The sequence below is a fragment of the Callithrix jacchus genome, chromosome 4 (genome assembly GCF_049354715.1).
Source record: "Callithrix jacchus isolate 240 chromosome 4, calJac240_pri, whole genome shotgun sequence".
Classification (NCBI taxonomy): Eukaryota; Metazoa; Chordata; class Mammalia; order Primates; family Cebidae; genus Callithrix; species Callithrix jacchus.
In genome coordinates this window covers 4,970,012-4,996,488 of record NC_133505.1, presented here as the reverse complement: position 1 = coordinate 4,996,488, position 26,477 = coordinate 4,970,012, and the positions used below count along the sequence as shown (strand labels likewise).

General features: G+C 42.3%; 1 protein-coding gene across 1 annotated transcript in view; it reads right to left on the bottom strand.

The window, feature by feature from the left end:
- Positions 1-26,477, bottom strand: part of CARMIL1 (capping protein regulator and myosin 1 linker 1) — a 468,543-nt gene that overhangs the window by 365,170 nt on the left and 76,896 nt on the right. Inside the window, exon 4 of the mRNA XM_078368170.1 lies at positions 22,190-22,284. The gene's annotated coding sequence lies outside the window, so the exon portion shown is untranslated. The remainder of the gene's footprint in view (positions 1-22,189; positions 22,285-26,477) is intronic.

Genomic DNA, 26,477 nt, shown 5'->3' with positions numbered 1-26,477 from the left:
TTTTTTGAGACAGAGTTTCGCTCTTGTTACCCAGACTGGAGTGCAATGGTGCGATCTCGGCTCACCGCAACCTCCGCCTCCTGGGTTCAGGCAATTCTCCTGCCTCAGCCTCCTGACTAGCTGGGACTACAGGCACACGCCACCATGCCCAGCTAATTTTTGTATTTTTAGTAGAGACAGGGTTTCACCTGGTTGACCAGGATGGTCTCAATCTGTTGACCTCTCGATCTGTTGATCCACCCGCCTCGGCCTCCCAAAGTGCTGGGATTATAGGCGTGAGCCACCGCGCCAGGCTCAGATCAGCTTTCTTATGCCTCACTGTTAAATATAGACATCAAAGGCACACTGACATTTGAGGAAAAGAAAGAAAATTTTTTCTTTTTTCCTCTACCAGGAAAGCCAGAGACCAAAACAAACACACCCCAACAAGGGACACAGAAGAGCATGGAAGTGAAAGACAACTTCAGAAATCTGTGGTGAGAGAAATTCTGCCTCTGGCTGCAACGGAATAACAAAGATTGGACATTCTCTCCCACCAAATCCCAGAAAAAATATACAGAACATAAAAAACTCTTAGTTTTCAAACACTGGACATCAGGTAGGACAGGGCTTTAATCACTAAAAGAAGTTGAAACAAACAAGTGACCACTTGCCCCTCATTTCTTCCTGGAAATAACCAGATTGTGGATGCAAAGAGGGGGATGCTAAACAGAATCTACTGAGTCCCAGAGGTGTAGGAATCAGAGAGGCCAAGGGGCTGAATGTTGTGAGGTAGAGTTCCAAGAAGGAGGGAGCTGTGCTAAAAAGAGTTCCAGAAATCTGCAGAGAGGTCTCTTTGAGTCTTTGCTGTGTACTTGGCCAGACAGGCATAGCGTGAAACTCCACAGGGCAGGCAGAAACCACTGAAGAGTTGTCAGGTGGACTACTTCTAGAGCTCACCCAGGCAGAGAGAGACTTGAGTTCTGGCCAGCCCACGTGGGAAGCCATCTGCTCTCATTCTGGGAATCTAGTGGAAACCTTGAGAAGCTGGAAAAAGAAGAGAAAATAAAATTCAAAGTAAATAACAGAAAGAAAATAATCTAGGTCAGAGCAGAAATCAATGAAATTGAAATTGGACACATCATTTTCAAAATTAGTAAAACCTAATTTGGGGCTTTGCAAAACATTATTAAATTTTATGCCACACTTGGTGGACTGATCAAGACCGACAGAGAGAAGACACAAATGAGCAATACTAGGAATGAGAAGGGGCATCATTACAAATATTAAAAAGGATAATACTGGCGACGTTGGGAAGAACTTTATGCTGATGAATTTGACAGGTTAAATGAAACCTCACATCCCTTGAAAGATAAAAATGTCAAAAGTGACTCAAGAAGAAATAGAAAAATCTGAAAAGCCCTATATCTACTAAAGAAATTTGAATTTGAAAATAAAAACCTCTCTATAAAGAAAAGAAAAAACAATCACATCAATTATCTCTATAGATATCCACACAAAAACAACCATAAGACAAAATTTAAGACCCATTCATAATAAAAGCTCCCATTAATTAGGAATAGAAGGGAATTTTCTCAACTTAATAAACTGAATCTATGAAAACCTCCAATGAATGTTGTATTTAATGGTGAAAGTATTTAGTCCCCTCATGTTTTCCCCCTCAAATCAGAACCAAGACAAGAGTATCTACTCTTCCTATTCACACTCAGTATTATGCTAGAAGTCTTAGTCATTCTAATAAGGCAAGAATAAGAAATGAAAGACATAATGGGCAGAACAGAAGAAAAGCTGTCCTATTTGAAGATGGCATGACTCTATACGTAGAAAATCCTAAGCAAACTACCAAAAAAGCTACTAGAAATGATAAATGAGTCTAGCAAAGATGCAGGACACAGGTCAATACACAATAAACTGGATTTTCACATACCAGCAATGAAAAATTGGTAACTAGAATTTTTAAAATATCATTTACAATAACATCAAAGTATTTAACCTGGGGGATGAATTTAATAAAACAGATACAAGATGTACAGTGAAAACTATAAAACATTGCTAAAACAGTGAGTGAAGAGCTCAATAATTATACAATATATCAATTTCATGAATTGGAAGACTCAATCAATATGGTTAAGTTATCAATTCTTAAATGGCACTACAGATAGAAATGAAATCCCAGTAAAAATATAAAGAGGATTTTCTGTGGAAATTAAGATCACTCTAAAATTCATATGAAAATCCAAAGGATCCAGCCTGGGTAATAGAATAGGACCCCCTCTCTGCAAAACATTAAAAAAAAAAACAGCCAGGCATGGTGGCATGCACCTGCAGTACCAGCTACTCAGGACGCTGAGGTGGGAGGATTATTTGAGCCTGGGAGCTTGAGACTGCATTGATCCAGGATCATGTTGTTGTACTCCAACCTGGGTGACAGAGCAGGATACTGTCTCAAAAACAAATAAACACTGTATTTGTGAGAGGTGTCAAACAGAAAGAAAGAAGGAAGAAAGAAAGAGAGAGAAAGGAAGGAAGGAAGGAGGGAAGATAAAAGAATAGACAACCTAAAGGAGTTAAAATAGTCAAAGCAATTTTGAAAAAGAACAAAGTTTTAGATCTTATACTATCTAAATTTGAGACTTCCTATAAACCTGTTACAATTAAGATATGTGGTATTGGGGTGAGATGCAGTGGTTCACACCTGTAATTCTAGCACTTTGGGAGGCTGAGGTGGGAGGATCGCTTGAGTCCAGGAGTTTGAGACCAGCTAGGGCAACATAAAGAGACTCCATCTCTATAAAATAAAATGTTATGTGACATTGGTGTTTTGTTGTATGTGTGTATGTATGTATTGAGACATGGTCTTACTCTATCACCCAGGCTAGAGTACAGGGGCGCCTTCATAGCTCACTGCAACCTCCTGGGTTCAAGTGACACTCCTGCCTCAGGTTCCCAAGTAGCAAGAACCACAAATGTGTGCTACCACACCCGGCTAATGAATTTTATTTTTATTTTTTGTAGAGGTAAGGTCTCATTATGTTGCCCAGGCTGGTATCAAATTCCTGGCCTCAAGCAATCCTGCTGCCTCGGCCTTCTGAAGTTTAAAGATTTACTTTAAACTTGGTAGAAAGCCTTTGTGGTTTGGGGCACACAAAATTTTCTCGGATTGCATTCATAAAGCACAAGTCAAGGAAGGAAAAAACTGATAAACTGAACTCCATCAAAGTTAAAAATTGCTGCCCTTGAATTCCACTGTTAAGAAAATGAAAAAGGAAAATGTTTTCTCAATAACATGTATTTGACAAAAAAATGGTATATGAAATATACAAAGAATTCTTATGACTCAGTTATAACAATGAGAAAAACATTTAGACAGGCATTTGACCAAAGAAAATATACAGATGACCAATGAGAATATGAGAAGGGGCTCAATACCATTAGTCATCATAGAAATGCTAATTAAAATCATGTTGAGTTTGAAAGGCTGAGGTGGGCAGATCACTTGAGCCCAGGAGTTTAAGACCAGCCTGGACAACATGGCCAAGCCCCCATCTCTACAAAAAATTTAAAAAATTAGCTGGGTGTGATATTGCTCACCTGTAGTCTCAGCTATTTGGGAGGCTGACGTGGGAGGACTGCTTGCACCTGGCTGGCAGAGGTTGCAGTGAGCCAAGATCGTGCCACTGCACTCCAGCCTAGACAACAGAGCGAGACCATGTCTCAAACAAACAAAAATTAGCTGGGTGTGGTGGTGTGTGCTTCCGGTTGTAGCTACTTGGAAAACTGAGGCAGAAGGATGGATTGAGCCCCAGAGTTTGAGGCTGCAGTGAGCTATGACTGGGCCACTGCACTCCAGTTTGGGTGACAGAGGAGATTGTGTCTCAAAATAAACCAGTCAAACAACAACAAAAAACTAAACCATAGTGAGGAATGACTACATTCACCAGAATAGCTAAAATGTAGCAGGCTGACAATATTAAGTGTTGGCGAAGATGCAGAGTAACTGGAACTCCCATGCAATCAATGGTAGGAATATAAAATGATACAATTACTCTGGAAATAATGTTGGCAGTTTCTTACAAAGTTAAGCAGATACTTAACACACAACTTGGCAATTTGCTTTTATATATTTACCAAAGTGAAATAAAAACATATGTTCACACAGAGACTTATGTATGAATGTTTACAGCACTTTTATTTGTAATAGCCAAAAACTGGACTGAAGCAAAATGGACACAGCAGATAAATGGATAAACCGATTTAGCATATTCATACATTAAAATAAATACTCAGTGGGGCATTGTTGCTCACACCAGCAACAATGTAATCCCAGCACTTTGGGAGATTGAGATGAGCAGATCACTTTAGCCCAGGAGTTCAAGACCAGCCTGGGGAACATGGCAAAAGCCTGTCTCTACAAAAAAATAAGGGCATGGTGGGTGCGTGCCTGTAGTCTTAGTTACCTGGGAATCTAAGTTGGAAGAATCACCTGAGTCCAGAAGGTTGATGCTACAGTAAGCCATAATCTCACCACTGTACTTCCACTTGGGTGATAGAGTGAGATCCTATCTCAATAAATAAATAAGAGAGAAATACTCAGCAGTAAGATGAAATAATATTATATATGGCAATATGGATGAATCTCAAAAACATTATGCTATGAAAAAGAAATCTAGATACAAAAGAGCACGGACTTGTGGTAATAGAATACATACATTTTGTCTAACCCCACATTCCAAGGGGATTCTATTTTTGGAAATCAGGAAAGATAAAATAATGCTCAGATTTTTTTTTTTGACGGAGTTTCACTCTTGTTACCCAGGCTGGAGTGCAATGGCACGATCTCGGCTCACCTCAACCTCCGCCTCCTGGGTTCCAGCAATTCTCCAGCCTCAGCCTCCTGAGTAGCTGGGATTACAGGCACACACCACCATGCCCAGCTAATTTTTGTATTTTTAGTAGAGACGGGTTTCACCATGTTGACCAGGATGGTCTCGATCTCTTGACCTCGTGATCCACCCGCCTCGGCCTCCCAAAGTGCTGTGATTACAGGCTTGAGCCACCACGCCCAGCAAGATTTTTATATATATTACCAGAAATGTTTATTTCTGTAGGTTATTGGGAAGAATCTGCTTTCTACTTCATCCAGGATGGCGACAGAATGTAGTTCCTTGTGGTTATGGAACTGAACTCTCTGTTTCCTTGCTGGCTGTCACTCAGGGCCTGTTCTCCGCTCCAAGGGCTAGCTTACTTTCCTTGGCATGTGGCTCCTCTCCATTTGCAAAGTGAGCAAAGCTAGAATCTCTCTTGCATCAAATTCCTCTCATACTTCTAACCTCTTTTACCAGAAAGAGATTTGCCCTTTTTAAAGGATCACCTGGACAGGTCAGGACCACCAAGTATAGTCTCTCCTCTCTCTCTCTTTTTTTGACACAAGGTCTCATTCTGGTTGCCCAGGCCAGAATGTAGTGGTGCAATCTTGGCTCACTGTAGCCTCAACCTCCCAGGCTCAGGTGATTCTTCCATCTCAGCCTCCTGAGTACCTGGGATTACAGGCACACACCATTCTGCGCAGCTAACTTTATTGTATGTTTAGTAAAGACAGGGTGTCACTACGTTGCCCAGGCTGATCTCAAACTCCTGGACTCAAGCAATCTGCTTGCCTCCGCTTCCCAGAGTGCCGGGATTGCAGGCATGAGCCACTGAACCCAGCTATCCTTCTTCTTTTCCTTTCTTTCCCCTTTCCTTCTCCCCTCTCCTCCCCTCCCCTCTCCTCCCTTTCTTTTCCTTCCTTCCTCTTTCTTTCCTTTCTTTCTTTCTTTCTCTCTCTCTCTCACTTTCTTTCTTTCTCTTTTCTCTCTCTCTTCTTTCCTTCCCTCCCTCCCTCCCTCCCTCCCTTTTTTCCTTCCATTTATTTACTATACTTTAGGTTCTGGGACACAGGTGCAGAACGTGCAGGTTTGTTACATAAGCATACATGTGCCACGGTGGTTTGCTGCACTCATCAACCTGTCATTTACATTTTAAGCCCCTCATGCACTAGGTATTTGTCCTAATGCTCTCCCTCCCCTTGCCCCCCACCCTAGTCTCTCTTTCTTCAAATCAACTGTACAATATACACCACAACCAAATTGTGAAAGATCCCATCATATTTACAGGTCCCCTCCATGCTCTAGAGAAGGGAATATAAAAGGGTAGGACTCCTTGAGGGATGATTTTATAAGTCTGCTACCACAATAAAGCTGGCGGAAAACGTAGACAGAAGGAATTAAGAGAAATTACAGCGAATCATCGTGCCGTGGAGCTGAATAATGGTCTACATTTGTTTTCCTGAACTTTTGTGTGCGTTTGCTTTGTATTTTAGGCATATTGATCGATCACAAAAAGAGTACTAAACTACTTTTATTAGTAAATGCAATGATTTTTCACATTCCTTTTCTATTTTATTGGTATGTATATACCCAGGATTAACCTTTGTTATTTGCTTCTCTCCTCTGGAACCTGATATCTGGGGCAATTTCAAGAAGTAATTTCTGAAGTGGGGGCAATAAATAAATCAAGCCCAAATAAAAGAAAATAGCAGTTTGACCTGACAAAAACAAGCAATGGGGAAAGGATTCCCTACTCAATAAATGGTGTTGGGAAAACTGGCTAGCCATATGCAGAAAGCTGAAACTGGACCCCCTCCTTACACCTTATACAAAAATTAACTCCAGATAGATGAAAGACTTAAACTTAAGACATAAAACCATAAAACCCTAGAAGAAAACCTAGGCAATACCATTCAGGACATAGGCAGGGACAAAGACTTCATGACTAAAACACCAAAACCAATGGCAACAGAAGCCAAAATAGACAAATGGGACCTAATTAAACTAAAGAGCTTCTGCATAGCAAAAGAAATTATCATCAGAGTGAACAGGCAACCTACAGAATGAGAGAAAATTTTTGCAATCTATCCATCTGACATCGATAAAGAATTTACAAGAAATAACCCCATCAAAAAGTGGGTGAAGGATATGAACAGACATTTCTCAAAAGAAGACATTTATGCAGCCAACAAACATATGAAAAAAGCTCATCATCACTGGTCATTAGAGAAATGCAAATCAAAACCACATTGAGATATCACCTCACACCAGTTAGAATGGCGATCGTTAAAAACTCAGGAAACAGCAGATGCTGGAGAGGATGTGGAGAAATAGGAACACTTTTACACTGTTGGTGGGAGTGTAAATTAGTTCAACCATTGTGGAAGACAGTGTGGTGATTCCTCAAGGACCTAGAAATAGAAATTCCATTTGACCCAGCAATCCCATTACTGGGTATATACCCAAAGGATTATAAATCATTCTATTATAAAGACACCTGCACACGAATGTTTATTGCAGCACTGTTGACAATAGTAAAGACTTGGAACCAACCCAAATGCCCAACAATGATAGACTGGATAAAGAAAATGTGGCACATATACACCATGGAATACTATGCAGCCACAAAAAGGATGAGTTCATGTCCTTTGCAGGGACATGGATGAAGCTGGAAACCATCATTCTCAGCAAACTGACACAAGAACAGAAAACCAAACACTGCATGTTCTTACTCATAAGTGGGTGTTGAACAATGAGAACACATGGACACAGTGGGGGGAACATCATGCACCGGGGCCTGTCAGGGGTGAGAGGATGGGGGAAGGAAAGTTTTAGGAGAAATACCTAATGTGGATGATGGATTAATGGGTGCAGCAAACCACCATGGCATGTGTATGCCTAAGCAACAGACCTGCACATTCTGCACATCTACCCCAGAACTTAAAGTATAATAATAATAATAAAAAGATGCTAAAAATAAAAGTACATATTCTGGGGGAAAAAAATAGCAGTTTGAGAAATCCTTCCAAATTTTCCATTTAAAAAATCTGGCCGCATGAGTGGTAAAAATAACAATAATAGCCTTTGAATGAGTCTAAGCCACTGACGCATTTCGTCAGCATTGCTTATCTTCTATTTTCCCCTTGTTCAATGTCATCACATGAATGTCATAAAACTGAGACTATTACTGTCCACTTGCTCATCTGTTCGGGCTGTGGAGATCTCCTAAAAATGGTAAGCTGGCTTGTGAGACATCACTGTTTGTCACTCGGGAAACGTGTGGCATGTTTGGGGTTGCAAATGGAAACCGTTTTCCTCTTTAACTGAACTCTTGAGATTGTAGTGAAATCATCCATGCCCTGAAGCATCATGATCGTTCCCATATGGACAGATTCATTCAATACATGGTAATATTTGCATATTTAGTTATCCCTAGAAATAATTTGTCTCTGTTCTGGGAACCTTTGGTGTTCAAACAGTTCTCAAGGGTATAGAAGAGGATTTTCGCCCTTTTACCCACCTCCCCATTACAGCTCAGTTCCCTAGTGTTTTTCTCCAAATGTTTCCAAGAAGTGAGGTAATCTGGCTCTGAGGTTTCTAAATTCTAAATTCTGGCTCATTTTCGTTCAGTCATTCCAGAGGTCCTAGTCTTGAAACAACTTCTCCTTTGTCCAATAAACAACAAGCTTAAGAAAAAAGGTTTCTAATAGGCCCATGATTCCCGTGGCTATCTAGCCTGAAACTCTGTTTGCAAATCTGCTACATTTTTGATGAATAGGAAATTTACAAATAATTCACAATTATGTTGAATTAGAGCAGGTAGGGATTTATCAGACAACTAAGATACGTTAAAAGTGACCCGTGGAACAAATGGTGATTTTTTTTTTTTTTTTTTTTTTTGAGACGGAGTTTCACTCTTGTTACCCAGGCTGGAGTGCAATGGCGCGATCTCGGCTCACCCCAACCTCTGCCTCCTGGGTTCAAGCAATTCTCCTGCCTCAGCCTCCAGAGTAGCTGGGATTACAGGCGCACACCACCATGTCCAGCTAATTTTTTGTATTTTTAGGAGAGACGGGGTTTCACCATGTTGACCAGGATGGTCTCGATCTCTTGACCTCGTGATCCACCCGCCTTGGCCTCCCAAAGTGCTAGGCTTGAGCCACCGCGCCCGGCCCAAATAGTAATTTTAATTTAAAAACCAGCTCAGTTTTTTTGCTTTCTTTCTAATGATTACCTTAAGATAGTATTGCACCCTTTGTTGTATTTTTAGGTATTTAGATTTTCTTCTCCTTTATTGCTGATATTGTTATTGCTCTGTGAAGCAATCCTATTTTTATCCATCTGATTCTATTCCTCTTTTGGCAAACTGACATTTTGTCGAATGGCATGAGAACAGTATCAACCATACTAAGTAGTAACTAACATTTATGAACCCTTCCTTCATGCTGAAGAGAAAGCACTTTAAATGTTTTATCTCATGTAACTCTCAAGACAACTTAAGAGGTAGGTGTTTTATCATCTCCAGTATTTTATTGGGGAAGCTTCACCCCAGATGGATTAGGTAACTGTCCCTAAGTCACACATGGCACCACAGAGTAGTTCTGATGACGGGTTGTGCTGCTTCTGCACCTTCCTAATCTAAAACGCCAGTCAAGCAGTGACTTCTGCTGTCATCTGCCGGTAGCTAGCCAGGTTGCTACGCTCTTGCTCATGCTGTAGCTAAGAATCTGTACAAATCAGTGTTTGCAGCGAGAGCTCTGCTCTGACACATGTTGTTGTGGCATGATGCCATCCATCATGCTAGTGTTTAGAACAGTGTCTGACACCCAGTAGGCACTCAGTATTTATGGAATAGAGATCCCAGGAGAGTTTTTGTTGGTACAGGTTCTCAAGTTGTCCTGAAAGAACACAGAAGCTATCTCCACACAAAGCAATAATGCTACTTTTCTTTTTCTTTTTTTTGAGATGGAGTCTTGCTCTGTTGCTCAGGCTGGAGTGAAGTGGTACAATCTTGGCTCACTGCAACTTCTGCCTCCTGGGGCCAAGCGATTCTTCTGTCTCAGCCTCCCGAGTAGCTGAAATTACAGGTGAGCGCCACCACATCTGGCTAATTTTTGTATTTTTAGGAGAGACAGGGTTTCACCATGTTGGCCAGGCTGGTCTCAAACTCCTGGCCTCAGGTGATCCACCCACCTCAACCTCCCAAAGTGCTGGGATTACAGATTTAAGCCACTGCACCTGGCCTGTGATGCTGTTTTTCAAGTGTTTACTTCATTCACTGTGCGCCTGTACATTTACAATAAGCTTTGCAATTCACTGCTGTAACATGGTTTATGAGTGGAGTCTCCTTCTTGTGTTTAAATCTAACTTTGTCAGTTACATTGTATAGGTTTTAAAAGAAATCCTAGTTTCAGAACTGAAAAAGACCTGAAAAATCCTGGCTAGTGTTTCCCAAGCCGTGTTTTGAAAGATGGTGGTTTTTAAAACGTGTTTTATAGATAAATAAGTTCCGGAACAATATATTAGATACATTTCCCTTGTTTTTTGTTTTTTCACTGTAGGACTTCTCAGAGTATTTAACATGCTACTGTGCATTAGAAATCTTTGAGAAGGGCTATGTGTAAAACTGTATTTGGCAGCTTGCGCTGCCGTAACGAACAATACCACGGGCTAGAAGGCTTAAACAACAACAATTACTTTTCTTATCATCTGGAGGTTGGAAGCTCAGGATCTCAAGATTGAGGTGCTGACCGGCTAGTTTCCAGTGAAGGCTCTCTTCCTGGCTTGCACATAGCTGCCTTCTTGCTTGTCTTCACATGGTCTTTCTGGAGGATGGGCTTGGAGAGAGTGAGGGGTGCTCTTCTTATGTCACTTCTATTAATGACACGAATCCAGTTGTATCAATTCTGCATCCTTATGACCTAATTCTACCTTATATACTTCCTTAGCAGCTCCATCTCCAAATACAGCTACACAGGAGGTAAGGGCTTCAAAATATGAATTTGGCGGGGGGGCGGTCACATTCAGTCCACTTCCCAAATAGCACCTGATCACAGATTCTTTCTCATTCAGCTCCTATTAATATCCTACCAGGCATTAGTATTTTGTGGAACTCACTTGGAAATTTCCAATATACTAAACTCCATTTGCTACAGATGGAGCCCAGTGAGAATAATTTGCCTAATATCATACAGCTAGTTATTGGCAAAGCTAGAACTCTTCCTTGAAGTGTTTTTGCATGATATCATGCTTGTTCTCTGTTATTTCTCCATATGAAAATAAACAATAGTACTGCTTTGCAAAACTTTACAGTTATAAAGGGGATGTGAACTAACATTTACTGAGTGCTACTATGTGACTCCTCTATCCTCTCCCATGTTGAGTGGTTAAACATTCCAGACTTTACGACTACTGGACCTCACATCATGATTTAATAAATGCTTAAATAACGGTCTCTATGGTATGGGTCAGTGAGAGTCCACCCCGAGAGATACATCTTGCTGATTTTCCATGTGTCAGGCATATTGGCTTTTTTTCTTTTTTTTTTTTCTGAGACAGAGTCTTGCTCCGTTGCCCAGGCTGGAGTGCAGCGGTTCGATCACAGCTCTCTGCAACCTCTGCCTCCTGGGTTCAAGCGATTCTCCTTCCTCAACCTCTCAAGTAGCTGTGACTACAGGCACCCACCACCGTGGCTGGCTGATTTTTTTTTTTTTTTTGTATTTTTAGTAGAGAGGGGGGTTTCACTGTTTGCCAGGCTTATCTTAAACTCCTGACCTTGTGAGTGCCCACCTTGGCCTCCCAAATTGCTGGGATTACAGGCACGAGAAAAAATTTTTCTTTTTAAGAAATTTTAGGCTGGGCACGGTGGCTCACGCCTGTAATCCCAGCACTTAGGCCAAGGCGGGTGGATCACAAGGTCAAGAGATCGAGACCATCCTGGTCAACAAGGTAAAACCCCGTTTCTACTAAAAATACAAAATAAAATTAGCTGGGCATGGTGGTGCGCGCCTGTAGTCCCAGCTACTCGGGAGGCTGAGGCAGGAGAATTGCTTGAACCGAGAAGGCGGAGGTTGCAGTGAACCGAGATCGCGCCATTGCACTCCAGCCTGGGTAACAACGGCGAAAGTCCATCTCAAAAAGAAAAAATTAATCTTTTAAAAACTTTTAAACTGACAAATAATAATTGTATACATTCATTGGGGTATATAGTGATGTTTTGAAACCTAATGTGTGGTGATCGGATCAGGGTAATTAACATATCCATCGTCTGAAACAATAATCATTTCTTGGGTTGGGAAAATTCCCTATCCTCCTCCTCTAGCTATTTGAAACTATATATTATTCACAGTGGTACAGAACACTAGAACTTACTCCTATTTAGCTGTAATTTTGTCCTTTAACAAATCTCTCCCTGCCCTACCCCTGACCCGCCCTTCCCTCTACCCTCCCCAGCCTCTGTATCCTCTGTCCTACTCTTTGCTTCTATGAACCAACATTTTTTTTTAGCTTCCACATATGAGTGAGAACATGTGGTGTTTAACTTTCTGTTCCTGGCTTATTGCACTTAACATAATGTCCTCCAGTTCCAGCCCTGCTCACATTGGCCTTTCTTTATGCTCTAGAAAGTTACATTGTATTCTGCCGCAGACTCTTCATAATGCTGTGTTCTTGTCTATTCTTCCTTTTTACTTCCTACCCTGCTCTCCTGCACATCAGATGCACAGAATTGTGTTAACCATGACTTTTGGGTGTTAATACGCCATCATCCTTGATCCATTCACGATATCATGTAACAATAAACAGCATCCAACCCGACAATCAGAATGAGTAACCTGCATGTGCCTCTGTTGTCTCATCCCACTGACTGAATCTTCTTCAAATAATATTTTGATCCTAAATGTTTGCCTGTTTTTTGTTTTTTCTTCCCTAGCCACACACGACACCACATACAGGCACTCCTCTATTGGTTACATGGTTTCTTTTTTCCTTTCTTTTTTTTTTTACAGTCCAGAGGTGTTTGATTTGTTTAACATCTATTATGCATGAATTCAAAGGGAATGGGGTCCGGAAGCTCAGGCTCCCTCCCAAGAGCTCCCAAACAGTGCTTCCCAGGGTGGAGCAGGCTGGAGCTTCCGTTAAGCCCAGGGGCCTTTCTCTTTGGCTTCTTTCTTTTTCTAATCATTTTCCTTCCCGCATTTCAGGAAGCTACTTCGACTCTGCAAGAATCTTGTCTTTAACTTAGTTGTTTACAACAATGCCAACAGCACCCTGGGTGGCATTGTACACTCTTCCCGTTTTACCAGGATCACACTTGTGGGGCGTTCCTTTTTGAACAGTACCCATTCCCTTGAGGTCTACAATATCACCTTCTTAAAGATTTGCATATATGTGGCCAAAGGAACAACTCCACGTTTTCTCAAAGGCCTGGAAAGCATGTGTTCTGTGCCTTTCCTCTTTCCCTTTGTATTTGTCATTTTGGCTAATTACTGGAAGATGATGGGTCTGGCTAAAAGGCTGGTTTTGTTTTTGGGTCACATTTTCTGGCGTCTCTGCATGAGAATCTTGGATTAGATGATGGACATTTTGAAGGTTAAATTATTCGGTGTCTTGACTTTGTAATTGCATCTGCTGCTGCTGCTGCTGAGGCACACATCACTAACCATCATGAGCAGGTAAGTTTTCCGCCGAATTAAAGAGATATCCAAAGACAACAATAGCAAACATCACCATTAGAACTGGCCCCCAATACGATCTTGGATATATATATTTTTTGCATAAATACAGTTCAAATTTCCATAGCTGGAGTACAGCAGCATGATCTCGGCTCACTGCAACCTCTGCCTCCCAGGTTCAAGTGAGTCTCCTGTCTCAGCCTCCCGCATAGCTGGGATTACAGGCGCCTGCCACCACCCCCAGCTAATTTTTTGTAGTTTTAGTAGAGACGGGGTTTCGCCATTTTTTACCTCAGATGATCCGCCCGCCTCGGCCTCTCGAAGTGCTGGGAGTACAGGCATGAGGCACCAGGCCTGGCCTAAATAGCTGTCTTTCATGTATTACATAATAATCTCAGAAACCGCCTTTGTGGCAATTTATTTTACTTTCCGTATTTTGGGACAGTAGAGGTTAAAAGATACTTTTTTTCTTCGAAAAAGATGGTGGAACAACTAGTATTGAAATGAAAGAAGCTCCCTTGTCCCTCTCGCAGGGCATGCTGTGGGGAAGTGGCTTGCTTCTTCAGTGTCCCACCGCTCAACTCTCTAGGCGAGTATACAGGGGGACAGGTTGTGGGGCTGTAACCCCATGGCAGTGCCTAAGGGGTGAATATTTACACCTCCTGAAGCCCCAGTGGGCGTGTTACAGAGCAGTTCTAGTCTTGGGTCCGTAGGCGGCTTATGGTAACCAGCCCGATGAAGCTGTCCACTTTAAGGACGGACAACTGTCTGTCTCCCAGGTTCTCGCCTTGGTGTATGGGTTGGTGGGCTTTGAGAATGAATACACGGTTTTCAGCAGAACTCAGCGGGTGGAAAATGACAGAAGGGAATGGAGTGGTAAAGCTTTCCCCTGGAGTCAGGGCGTGCTGAACAGCCTGGGTTCTGCTCAGACTGCCCTGGCCAAACTCCGGCTCCTTCTGCGGGTAGGTAACTCGCGGGAGGCGTGCCGGGCCCTGCTGGTGTGTTCCTCCAGCAACATGATCTTCTGGAAGACCAGCCGTCTGTGTGTCCGCTTTCTACGGTACTGGGTTTTTTTTTGTTTTGTTTTGAGCCGGAATTTGCCTTGTTGCCAAGGCTGAACTGCAGTGGCGCAATCTCCCGGGTTCAGGTGATTCTCCGGCCTCCGCCTTCCAGATAGCTGGCATTACAGCCCCCCGCCACCCGACCCAGCTAATTTTTTTTTTCTAGTAGCGATGAAATTTCACCACGTTGGTCAAGCTAGTCTTGAACGCCCGACCTCAGGTTAGCCCTCGCCCTCGCCCTCGCCTTCCTCCTCCCCCTCCGCCCACGCCTCCCAAAGAGGCAGAGTGGGGAGGCGGGTTATAGGCACAGTGTGGGGGCGTGGCAGGCCAAGGTGGTCTTGGGAAACAGCGTTTGGGCAGGAAAAAAAGATGCCTGTCCTCACCTAGGTCCGTGGGCCGAGGCCCAGGGGTGGAGCCTTAGCCAAGGACCACGGCCTCCTCTACCCAGCACTTCCTTTCCCCCTTCGGTATCATTTAAAGGAACAGTGCGCGTTAACAGTGCGCGTTTTGAGATGGAGTTTCACTCTTGTTACCCAGGCTGGAGTGCAATGGCGCGATCTCGGCTCACCACAACCTCCGCCTCCTGGGTTCCGGCAATCCTCCCGCCTCAGCCTCCTGAGTAGCTGGGATTACAGGCACACGCCACCATGCCCAGCTAATTTTTTGTATTTTTAGCAGAGACGGGGTTTCACCATGTTGACCAGGTTAATCTCGATCTCTTGACCTCGTGATCCACCCGCCTCGGCCTCCCAAAGTGCTGGGATTACAGGCATGAGCCACCGCGCCCGGCCTCTATATCAGTATTATGCAACTCAAAAAAAAAGTGCAATGACATTTTAAGATCATTAACAGTACAAACAAAAAATTACTAAAAGAGGACAGGAATGAATTAAAAATTATACCCAAAGGAGAGATCAAATTATTCACCATTTTAGAAATAGCATTCTAGCAATTTAGAGATGTCTTTTAGGCCAGATAAATAGGTTTGTCCTGACTCTATTCCATTGTGTTAAATTCCAAGAAAAAACTCCCAATTGTCTGTGGAGACTGACAATGGAGATGTGAGAACGTTGACAGTGGGGAGCTGACCTTCAAGAAACCTGATGCATTTTATGGCATTTCTTCTGCGGTGATTCCTCCTCTTCCATTCTCCATCCTTACCTTGTCATAATAATCTATCCATTATCTTCATTTAAATATAGAATTAGTTCTTGCCTAGTTGGCTTTCCTGGAATCTAATTAGTTTTAAACATTTTCTCAACTTAACTTTTTGTATGTAAAAATGAAGATGGCATTGCAACAGAGTTGAGGTAATCATTTTCACAAGGAAATAATTCCCAGGGATTTATAGCCTGTACCTTGCATAATTCCTTTAATAACTGTGCTCACTAATTGTTAGAGCATGAAATGATAAACTTCATTTCTTTTTTTTGAACTCCAGATTAGAGTCAAGGGAACATCCTTCTTCTTACACCCACCATAAAAAGAGACACAGTAATCAATGGCTTGCCTGCCATCTAGTACAGAAAAACTTCATGGTAGTGAAAATATCCTTCACTACTAATTTGACTTCGTTATCTGCAATCAATAGGATCACAGCCAAATCTCTGTACAGTTTCTTTTGCTAGACTATAAGATCTCCTCCTTGACACCAGTGACTTTGCTGCAATTATACCTACATGTCTTGGATTACAATTTACAGCTTTTGTTTCCTTTTCTCCTCCTGTGGCCCTTGGAGCAGGCATGCTTCATTACATGTGTGACATTTCCTTATTAAGCAAATATTTATGCATTTAGCAAATACAACACGTCAGCATTCTTCTGGGGAATTGGCGCAGAGCAGTATCAAAGACACAAAGGCCTGCACTGGCACTTTTATGTCCTATGTATATGTAGCTTCTCTCCCAGCCCTACCCACTGAGTTTATTTTGTCCACTAGATTCCCAAGCCTTTTTATGCAGAATTAGAGTATTGGGTAGAGAAAGAACTGCAGACGCAAAGAAAGAAGGCCAACTGAGTCACTAGGTGAGGGACAGATCCAAAAGAGGAGAGAAAAGAGGATAATGAACCACAGCATGGGCTGGAAATTGGGGGGAGTTTGGTACAGTCTGAAAAGAGGAAGGAGAGGATGGAGGCAGCCATGTGTGAGTGTTATAGAGAAGATGGGAAAGAGAAGTTTAAGAAAGTTCACTGGGTTTTACTTATGGCAATCTCCTTTGATGTTTATTGAAATAGTTTAATAATGATTTAAATTTTCAAGTTTTTTTTTGGCTGTCAGATTGATGTTTCCCTGAATAAATCATTGTGTATGAGTGGTCCACAAGCCTGCTCAATTTTAAATGGGCAGCACTTGGTAGTTAGTGTTGCTTGGTAAGTTAACATCTAGTGAGACTATCTGATATATACAAAGTCTTCTTCTATGAGGGGCTGGAAGCTTCCCTCTGACAAACACATTGGTGGAAGAGGTATTGAATCTGGGGTCTGGACTCCTGAATGTTAATTCCAGCCTAAGCCATTTTATCTCAGACAAAGTCACCTGACTCTCCCAGGATTACATTTCTTATGTCAAATGAAAGGCCAGATTATTCATTTCTAAGGTTTCTTCCAGTTCTAACGACATTCTTGATTACAATCCACGTTGAAGGATTAATAACCTAATGATCACCTTTTGTTGGGTATACTAGTATTGTAGTTTTCTTTTGTCATTTTTTTTTTTTAAACAATGCTTTCTTCCAAAGAAGTGGATAATCTTTCTAAAACGCAGGCCAGTAAGAAAGATTTCAGGGGACATAGATGCATCTTAGAGTTCCCAACATCACACTGCATAAAATAACTGCTTCCTCTGGTTTCTCTATGTGTTCCTTTGTCTCAGCTCTTCAGAAAAGAAAGAAGAGTATTGTTATGTATAAAATTTTTCTTCTTGGTGCCGCAAAGAAAAATTAGTACTGGGACAAAGGATCTCTCAGCAAAACAGTTCTTTTTACTTCCAGCAGAAAGGGTACTCCCGTTAGCAGTCCTGCTATGAGAGTACTATGAACGAAGGAAAGCAGACATATTTATTTCTTACGCATTCGGGGTTGTCCTTACTGCTGTGTCTGATTTCCACTGGCTGGAGACAGACCTCACAATCTAAACTAAAACCCGACCGGCTAATAACTTGAAACTTTTCTAAACAGATAAAGGCAATGGAGAGCAAAAGAAGGAAGTCCAAATAAGGAAGGGGCCTAGGCTGCGAGCTGGGGCAGCCTGTGAGCACGTCCACCACAGACATCGAGGTTGAAGTACAAGGACATAGAATGTACTATGCACCCGTAAGCATGTCTAACAGCTACATAGGATAGGGCTTCTAGCAAAAAGCAAGAGGACTTTTGAAGAAACTGTTTAAAGCAAACTATTATTTCTAACACTTATGAATTTTTCTTAAACAAGAAAGGAAATTTTGGAGAGGAATTTTTTTACTTCCCGCAAGTGTCAAGGATGAGAAGGGAACTGCAGAGGAAGGCACAACATTTCTCAATCATCCCATAGACATCGAAACTGAGTATAGAATGTGTTTGACTCTCAGCTGGCCAGTCACATGCTAGAGTCCCACTGTAAACCATGCTGGCTAAATTATAAATTCCAGGTGGACTTTTCCCTACCCTTTATTAGTATTCTGGATAAGCTACAAGTTTATTGCCGTTACTCCTAGGGCCACTGCAGTTTGTGTGGAGGGGCAGGTGGAGTGAGGACTGTATCAGTTAGTGTGTGCTGTGTAACAAACAATCACAAAACCCCAGTAGCACAACAGAAAGTGTTTCTTGCTCACATGTCCAAGATCTGCTGGGGGCTAGCTGGGTCACTGTGCTTTTCCTGGCTAGGCTGCCTCAGTTATCTGGGGATTAGCTGACTGTTGGCTGATAAAGGCTAGGCATATCACGAGACAACCTCATGAAGAGGTTCTAATGCTCCAAAATTAAAAAAAAAAAAAAGTCGAGTAAATATCCTCATTTAATCAAACTGTCTTTGAGAACATGAAGAAGTCAGGGCGTATTTGGAAAAATCCTTTACAGTTTTGACTCCTGCTAAGACAGAAGTAGAAAACAATTTTGTAGCTCCCTTCACTTGCTAAAAAAGGTTTTTTTAAGGAAGAAAAAACAAGTACTTGAGAATATTAAAACATGGACTGTTCTACTCTCTATCTCTCTCTCATGCATGCTTATGGTTGTCTGCAGAACAAGAAAATATTATTATTAGTGAAAACAATAGCTTGTAAATTAGCAAAGCTGGCAGTATCAACATCATGGAAATATCTGCTGATGAGAGTAAGCAAAACTTTCATTTTGTACTTTAATTACAGATACTGTTCTTTAAAATTGCTTGTTAACAACTGTTGCCCTAATGGAGATTCAGATCTGAAAGTAGCTTTTCTGCACTAAAATTCTTCAAGGGGCCTGTATGTATTAACGAGGCAGATGCAAGCCATTTGGGCCAAACAAACCCATTCAAAGTTAGAAAAGCTCTAGGCTATTTCAAGTCAGAAAGAACATGTAATAGGAAAAAAAATGAGAAGGAAAGTACCTGAACCTAGTTAAATTTTTGAGCTCACCACTTACTGGCTATGTGCTATTTGTTATAAATAGAATTTTCAATACCACAAAAGAAGTAGCACTCAAACATAAATTTCCTCAGCAAGGCAATTTACTTCTACAGAAGTAAAACATGGCTCACAGATAAAACATGGTGAGCGCACACCTGGACAAGGAGGGGAAAGGGTACTTACACCCTGACAGAGGTCGTCCCTACTGCTGTGTCATTCCCCTATTGACTAGGGTTAGACCACACAATCTAGTCTAATTCTGATTGGCTATTTTAAAGGGAGCAGGGGTAGGAGCCGGAGTGGCGGGCTGGGTAGTTTTGTGGGAAGGATGGTTATGGCAGGTCACAGCAGGTGACCAGAGCAGGTGACCAGGATGAGTCAGGATGGGGTGGGGGACCAGGGGAACAGATGGGAACTACTGATTAGAACTGGTGGAAAATGTTGTTTACTGGAACTACAAGGACGTTAAACTTTAGTGAATTAAAGAATAAGAGAGCTGAACATACCGACACACTGATTCTTGGAAGAGAAACTTGGAGTTCACTGTATCTAACATATTGAAACCGCCACTACAAAATTGTAACTGCCCTAAAGAAGGTTCAGAGATGAAAGTTGCTTTTATGCACTAACATGCTTCATGGGGCTTGTATACATTAATACAGGTTTTATAGCAAAAGTTCCCACCCAAGTTCCTAGTCAGGTCTGTTTAGGCAAACGGAAGATTCAAGTTTGCTTCTGATTGATTGATACAGCTGAGGCTTCATGGGTCAATACAAATGATCCTTGATCAGCTGGTTCAGGTGAGCTCTGCAAATTCCAAAGTGGAACAGAATTGTGGGTTTACTGGGAGCTCAGAGTACCCCATGTGACCTCTAGTTAGCAACTGGCCCTTGACTTTATTTTAAATTCAGGCCCAGTTAACCACTTGGGATCCATCTTGAAGGATTAGCTTTTTCAGGTTCGCATTTATTAATGACAACTTTGTATTTTTTAGTTAGCTTCTTAATCAGTTATGACCAGCTTGGCTGAGGGGCAGTGGCTCACGCCTGTAATCCCAACACTTTGGGAGGCTGAGGCAAGTGGATTACCCAAGGTCAGGAGCTCAAGACCAGCCTGGCCAACATGGTAAAACCCTATCTCTACAGATAATACAAAAATTAACTGAGTGTGGTGGTGCATGCCTGTAATCCCAGCTATTTGGGATGCTGAGGCAGGAGAATTGCTTGAACCCGGGAGGTGGAGGTGGCAGTGAGCCAAGAAGATTACGCCATTGCATTCTAGCCTGGATGACAAGAGCAAAACTCCATTCCCCACTTCCCCAAACAGACAAAAAATAAAAAATAAAATATGACCAGCTTGAATTCTCCCCATTGTGCCTTTAGAAGTTCATGGCCCTGGTCTGCAAGTCTCCCAGGTTGTTCCTAAGAACTTCATCTGTGGAGAAGCAATAGAATAGAGAAGCCTTGGGGGAAAGTCAGAAGACCTTAGAGAACCAGGAGGGCAACATGGGCTCCTCATTGTCAACCAAAAAGTAAAACAAAATAAATACGAATAAAAATTTCTTCAGTTAGAATAAGAAAGAAAGACCTTTGGGTCCCAGAGCAGTGGAATTGGACCTAGCTTCATAACAGAAATCCAGGGAAACAGCAAGCTGTTGGAGGGGAGACTGCCGTGTGTCACATTAGGGGTCCCTGTGACCCACGCATAGCAAAGAAGAATCTGAGAACGAATACTCTCAAACAGCTCTTCCTCATCTGTCAAAATATAATGCTCATTTTCTTCTAAACATGGAAGCAAAATTGTACTCCCTCAGTTATTGAGCGCAGATGGTAGCACAATTGAGTGAGGGAATGTTGTACACAGGTGGGAGGAGGGGAGGGAAGGACAGTTTGTGTGGAACCCTTTCTTGGTGCACGCTTTGTCTTTTATTATAAATCTGTGCCATTCTGACTCAGCATTGATTACTACATACACAGTGATAATAATCCACAGGCAAGTGTTAATATTGCTAATGATACTGCGTTGCAGAGTGATTTCCTGAGAGCCATTCTCAGCTGCTGCATCAGGATTACAGCATTTGTGCAACTCCAAACTAAGGCAGGGGTAAAACAGCCAGCGCTCTTCAGTCAAAAAGAGCTGGCAAAGAGAGCAGCCTGCAATTAGATCAAATATGCCTGTCACCAGGGGGCTGGCAGGCCTGGTTCACATGCTCAAGAGTTGGGGATGACCTTTAACAGATGTAGATTCTCAATATAAAAACCCTAGCGTCCAATGCGGATAAATGAACAAAGTTTTGTAGCTGGCTGCGTCACGTTTTTATCTCCATTTGAATAAGCATTTTCTGGGCTTATTGTTGAGATACAACAAGTCGTTGTTGCAATCTCTTAAAGGACCAAACCAGCCAGCCCCATCTGTGATCTTAGGCTTGGATATCCCAAGGATCAGTTTATCCAAAATTATTCACTTGTGCCAATTCGTTAAACACTTTCTGAAAATTTACCCCTTGGCTGTTTTAGACAAGAAAACTTCATTTTCAGATGTTTTGCCTAATATTTTTACCTTAACTGTGTACACAAAAAGGTCTTCCAGACACAGAAGATCACTTGTAATAGTCAAAGATTCAAGTCACTGACTCAGGAGAGAAGTGCCTGCTAGCAGTAAGACCGGGCTATTTGATAGATTTAATGGAACGTCTCCCTCTCTACCTCCCATCCTGCCTTTATCAGGAAGACGAAGAAAAAACTTGGTTTTATGAAAGCCTGACCCTGTGATCCCCGGCATGCTCAGGTCCGCAGAAATCTTAAATGACTTTGTATTGGCCACAACTTTTATCTCCACCAGATTTATAAACCGCTGCAAGGCCATAATGCTAGTACTCAGCACATGCAAGTTTTAACCAGATACTTCCTTATATGGGTTCTCTGTTCCAGCCTTAACTTGCCTGGAGCCTTCCTCACTCTTGGTGTGATCCTCACTCTCCACTCTCTTTTCCACACATCAAAACATTCTCACCTTTAAGCACAGCTCAAAGCTCACTTCTTCCAGGAGTCAGTCCCTGATAATCAGATGGAAGTGGTCAGTTCTCCTCAGGAAATAAGGCAGCTGCTCTGTGAAGAAAAGAGCACTACATCAAGAATCAGAAGGGCTGAACCCAAATCCTGGCTTTGCTAAGAACTCACCGGGGGACTGTGTTAGTTTCCTAGAACTTCCCTAAGAAAGTATCACAAACTAGGTGGCTCTCAACACAGAAATTTATCATTTTACAGTTCTGGAAGCTGAAAATCTGAGAGTAAGGTGTTAGCAGGGCTGTTTCCTTCTGAGAGCTGTGAGGGAGAAGCTGTTTCATGTCTCTCTCCCAGGTTGTGGTGGTTTGCTGGCAATCTTTGGTGTTCCTTGGCTAGTGAAAGTGCTGCCCTGGTCTCTGCCTTTGTCTTCACATGGCAGTCCTCCTGTTTGCATGTCTGGCTCTGGATCCAAATTTCCTCTTTTTATAAGGACACCATTCGTATTGGATTAGGGCTCATCCTATGCCAGTATGACTTCATCTTACCTAATTACATCGGCAATGATCCTATTTACAAATAGGGCATATTCTGAGGTACTGAGGGTTAGGACTTCAAGATATGAATTTGGAGAGTATGCAATTCAACCCGTAACAGGGCTCATAGGAAAAAAAATCTCTCTTGGTTTCCTGACCTTTAAAATAGAGGTAAAGTAGAAATAACTACTCACCAGATCCTTGGCAGGATTAGTGTAGGTGGTTACCTAGCTCTGTGGCTCAGTGGATGCATATGTTAAATTCCATATCTTATTTTTATTTTCTGCTGTCTTATTATGCTTTTTACACCTCTATATGAGTGGAAGCAGAGAGGAGAGAAGACCCGAACATAATTGATGACTCCTCCCTGGGGGGAAGTGGGGACACCATAATGGCTTCCTTCAAGCTAGGCCAGGAGAAATACAGTCTATTGGAGGGATTGCAGTGCCAGATGACCCATCACAACTCGTGAGTTAACGTTTGAAAGGTGTAGTGGCCTTTCCCTCAGTTGTTCAGCTGCTGCCTGGGACACAGGATTTACTTCAGTGGAGTCAATCATGAGATGTGGCAGGAAGTGAAGGTCCTCTCCAAGTGCGTGTTCATTTTACTCCAAATCCCATTTTAAGATGCATGTTTATGTAAAATGCCTGCACATTTCCTCTGGACCATCTGCTGTAGGAGTAACAGGTCAAATTCAAGGGTGCTCTTTCCCCGCGGGCGTGGGTGGGCGTGGAGTCAGACCAACTCAGATCTTGCTCCCCTCCACGACAGGGAGTCCAGAACTTGCCTCTGCTGTCCTCTGATCGTCTACCGATTGGCTTCCTTACTACTGCTGCACAACACTACACATAATTTTCAATTATATCACCCACCATTTCTTTTGAAACCACACAGAAGACCATCCACAAAATTAGCTCTACAGGGATTCCTACTGTTTCATTTAAACGTTTCCAGTAAGTTTCTGATCTGATAGAACAGTCATAACTACACACGTATGCAGTTTGGATACGTGGTATAGATGTTTGGTTTCTTTCTAGACAAACATGAAACTAGAAAAGTAGCATATTCAGAACCGGGCTCCCCAGCTGGCTGATGACAAGCATGGGCAGTGGAGGAGCCAGCAAGTGAGCTCCCAGGCCTTCAGCTCAGTCAGCCCCACAGCCTCCCCTAGAGTGCTTTTCCATACTTGTGTCTTAAACAATGGGCACAGAGTGATGAATTCAGAATGGACACACAGTAGGTGCTTTTAAGCATGAATCTACCTGCCTCTAGCTATCAACATAAGGCCACACAAGCGTAATTTTGTGGCAAATACAGAGCTTGGTCACAGAACTTTTGAGCAGGCAGGACTCAACAAGCAAAGCAGAGGGGAATTATGATTTATACTTGCAAAGCACCAAATAAAGTTCACTCAAACCTCATGAGAGACTCCTCCTTTTGGGCTTTAAAGGAGCAAGTGGAGGCCGGATATGTTGAGACTTTCCTCAGGCGCCTCAGGAAGAAAGCAGCGGAGCCGGGACTCTCACAGGACTTGTGACTCAAAAGCCTTTCTCTCGTGAGCCACCAGCCATGTGTGGTGGGCAGAAGTGGCTCTTACTCTCTTCCATAGCTAACCACAGGAAACTCCCCAGGGCTGAGGGGAAGAATGCGCTGAGGGTCAGAAGGTGAGAGCTACCCTCACATAGTCCCATTCTGCAGGAAAGGGCAGAGCAGAGGCCAGCACTTCAATAAGAAGTGCTGAGAAGTGACTAGCACATCTTTCTCAAGCAAGACTCAGTGAAGGGATAGCAAACCCTAGGAAGGAAACTGGACTGCTCCATTAGCATGGAGACAGCCAAAGGACATCCAGGGTACTCTGCAATGTTTTGCTCACAGAGATGGGGATGCTGAAGGTGCTTGCTTTAAACTGAAAAAAGGGAGTGTTCTCTGCACTTCCCTTACTCTTTCCCATTCCCAAACTCACAGACTGTGATAAGCTATAGTCCCACTATTAGACTGTAATCCCCTGCATGGCAAGATCTTTATATTTCATATTTCCAGAAACTCAAATTGAATCCAACATTGAATAGACTCTCAGCAAAGGACTGTTAATGATGATGTTAGATTTCTCTAGACAGATAAAGGATTTCCGACCCTGGCACTTTTAGCATTTTAGAGCAGATAATTTTTTGATTTGGGGAGTTGTCCCAAGCAAGATGTTTAGTAGCATCCCTGGCCTTGACCACGAGATGCCTGCCGCCAGTTGTGACAACCAGAAATGCTTCCCAACATTGCTAAATATCCACCGGTGGCAAAAACACCTTTGGTTGAGAATCACTGCTTTACATGAAGAAGTGAACTAACGTATCTGAGCCTGTCCTGTGTGTGGACGCTTTACTGATGTGAGCTCAGTGTGATCTTCACAATTACCCCGTGAGGTAGGTATTACCATGTACAGGTGAAGAGACCGAGACAGAGAGATTAAGTAACTGGTTCAAGAACACTCAGCTTAGAAGTAGCAGAGCTGGGTTCTGAAGGCCTGTGTGATTCCTGTGCGGACAGGAGGCGGAAATAGCAATTGAAACAAGATCTGTACAGTCATTGGTGGGTGTTCTATTACTGTTGTTCACGTAATCATTCTCATGTTTTTTTTTTTCAGTTTACTAAAAGGTTGAAGTCTGAATGGATATTTTAAGCACGGATTTCAATTTTTTTCTCCATAGAACTATTAAATGCAGTATTCATAATTTCACCGTCACTTCAGAAATGTATTAAAAGTCAGATTTGGGCCGGGCGCGGTGGCTCAAGCCTGTAATCCCAGCACTTTGGGAGGCTGAGGCGGGTGGATCACGAGGTCAAGAAATCGAGACCATCCTGGTCAACAAGGTGAAACCCCGTCTCTACTAAAAATACAAAAAATTGGCTGGGCATGGTGGCGTGTGCCTGTAATCCCAGCTACTCAGGAGGATGAGGCAGGAGAATTGCCTGAACCCAGGAGGCGGAGGTTGGGTGAGCCGAGATCGCGCCATTGCACTCCAGCCTGGGTAACAAGAGCGAAACTCCGTCTCAAAAAAAAATAAATAAAAAGTCAGATTTATTTTCACATGAACGACTACTGGGCTCCCCCTGGTGTTAGCTTAGATTATATTTGACTTTAAAGGAGCTCATGTGTGACTGAATTTTAAATTAATGAGAGCTTTCTCTAAGAGCAAGTTTTAAAAATTCAGCTGGCTCTCATTGACATTATAAAATTGCTTTATTCAGACTTTGCAAATATTCTATGTAAAAGCCTAATATAACTCAAGTTTTATAATGTCACAAGACAACTACTTCGAATTTGTTGTTTAAATTATTTTTTATGGACCCAGAGACATTTCTGAAGATGGAATTACCTGGCAAAAACAAACATATATACAGCATGAGCTGCATAACAATGTTTTGCTCAATGCCAGACCATATATTTACTGTACCTTTTCTATGTTTAGATATTCAAATACTTACTGTTACGTTACAGTCGCCCACAGTGTTCACCACAGTAACATGCTGTACAGAAACCCAGGAGCAATAGGCTACACCCTATAGCCTAGGTATGTAGCAGCCTCTACCATCTAAGTTTGTATGAGTACATTCTGATGTTCACACAATGAAATCACCTAACAATAAATATTTTAGAATGTGTATCCCTGTTGATAAGCGATGTATGGTAGATATGTACACACACACACACACACACACACACACACATAAATGGAAATATTCAGTCTCACTTTGATGAAAAGAAGT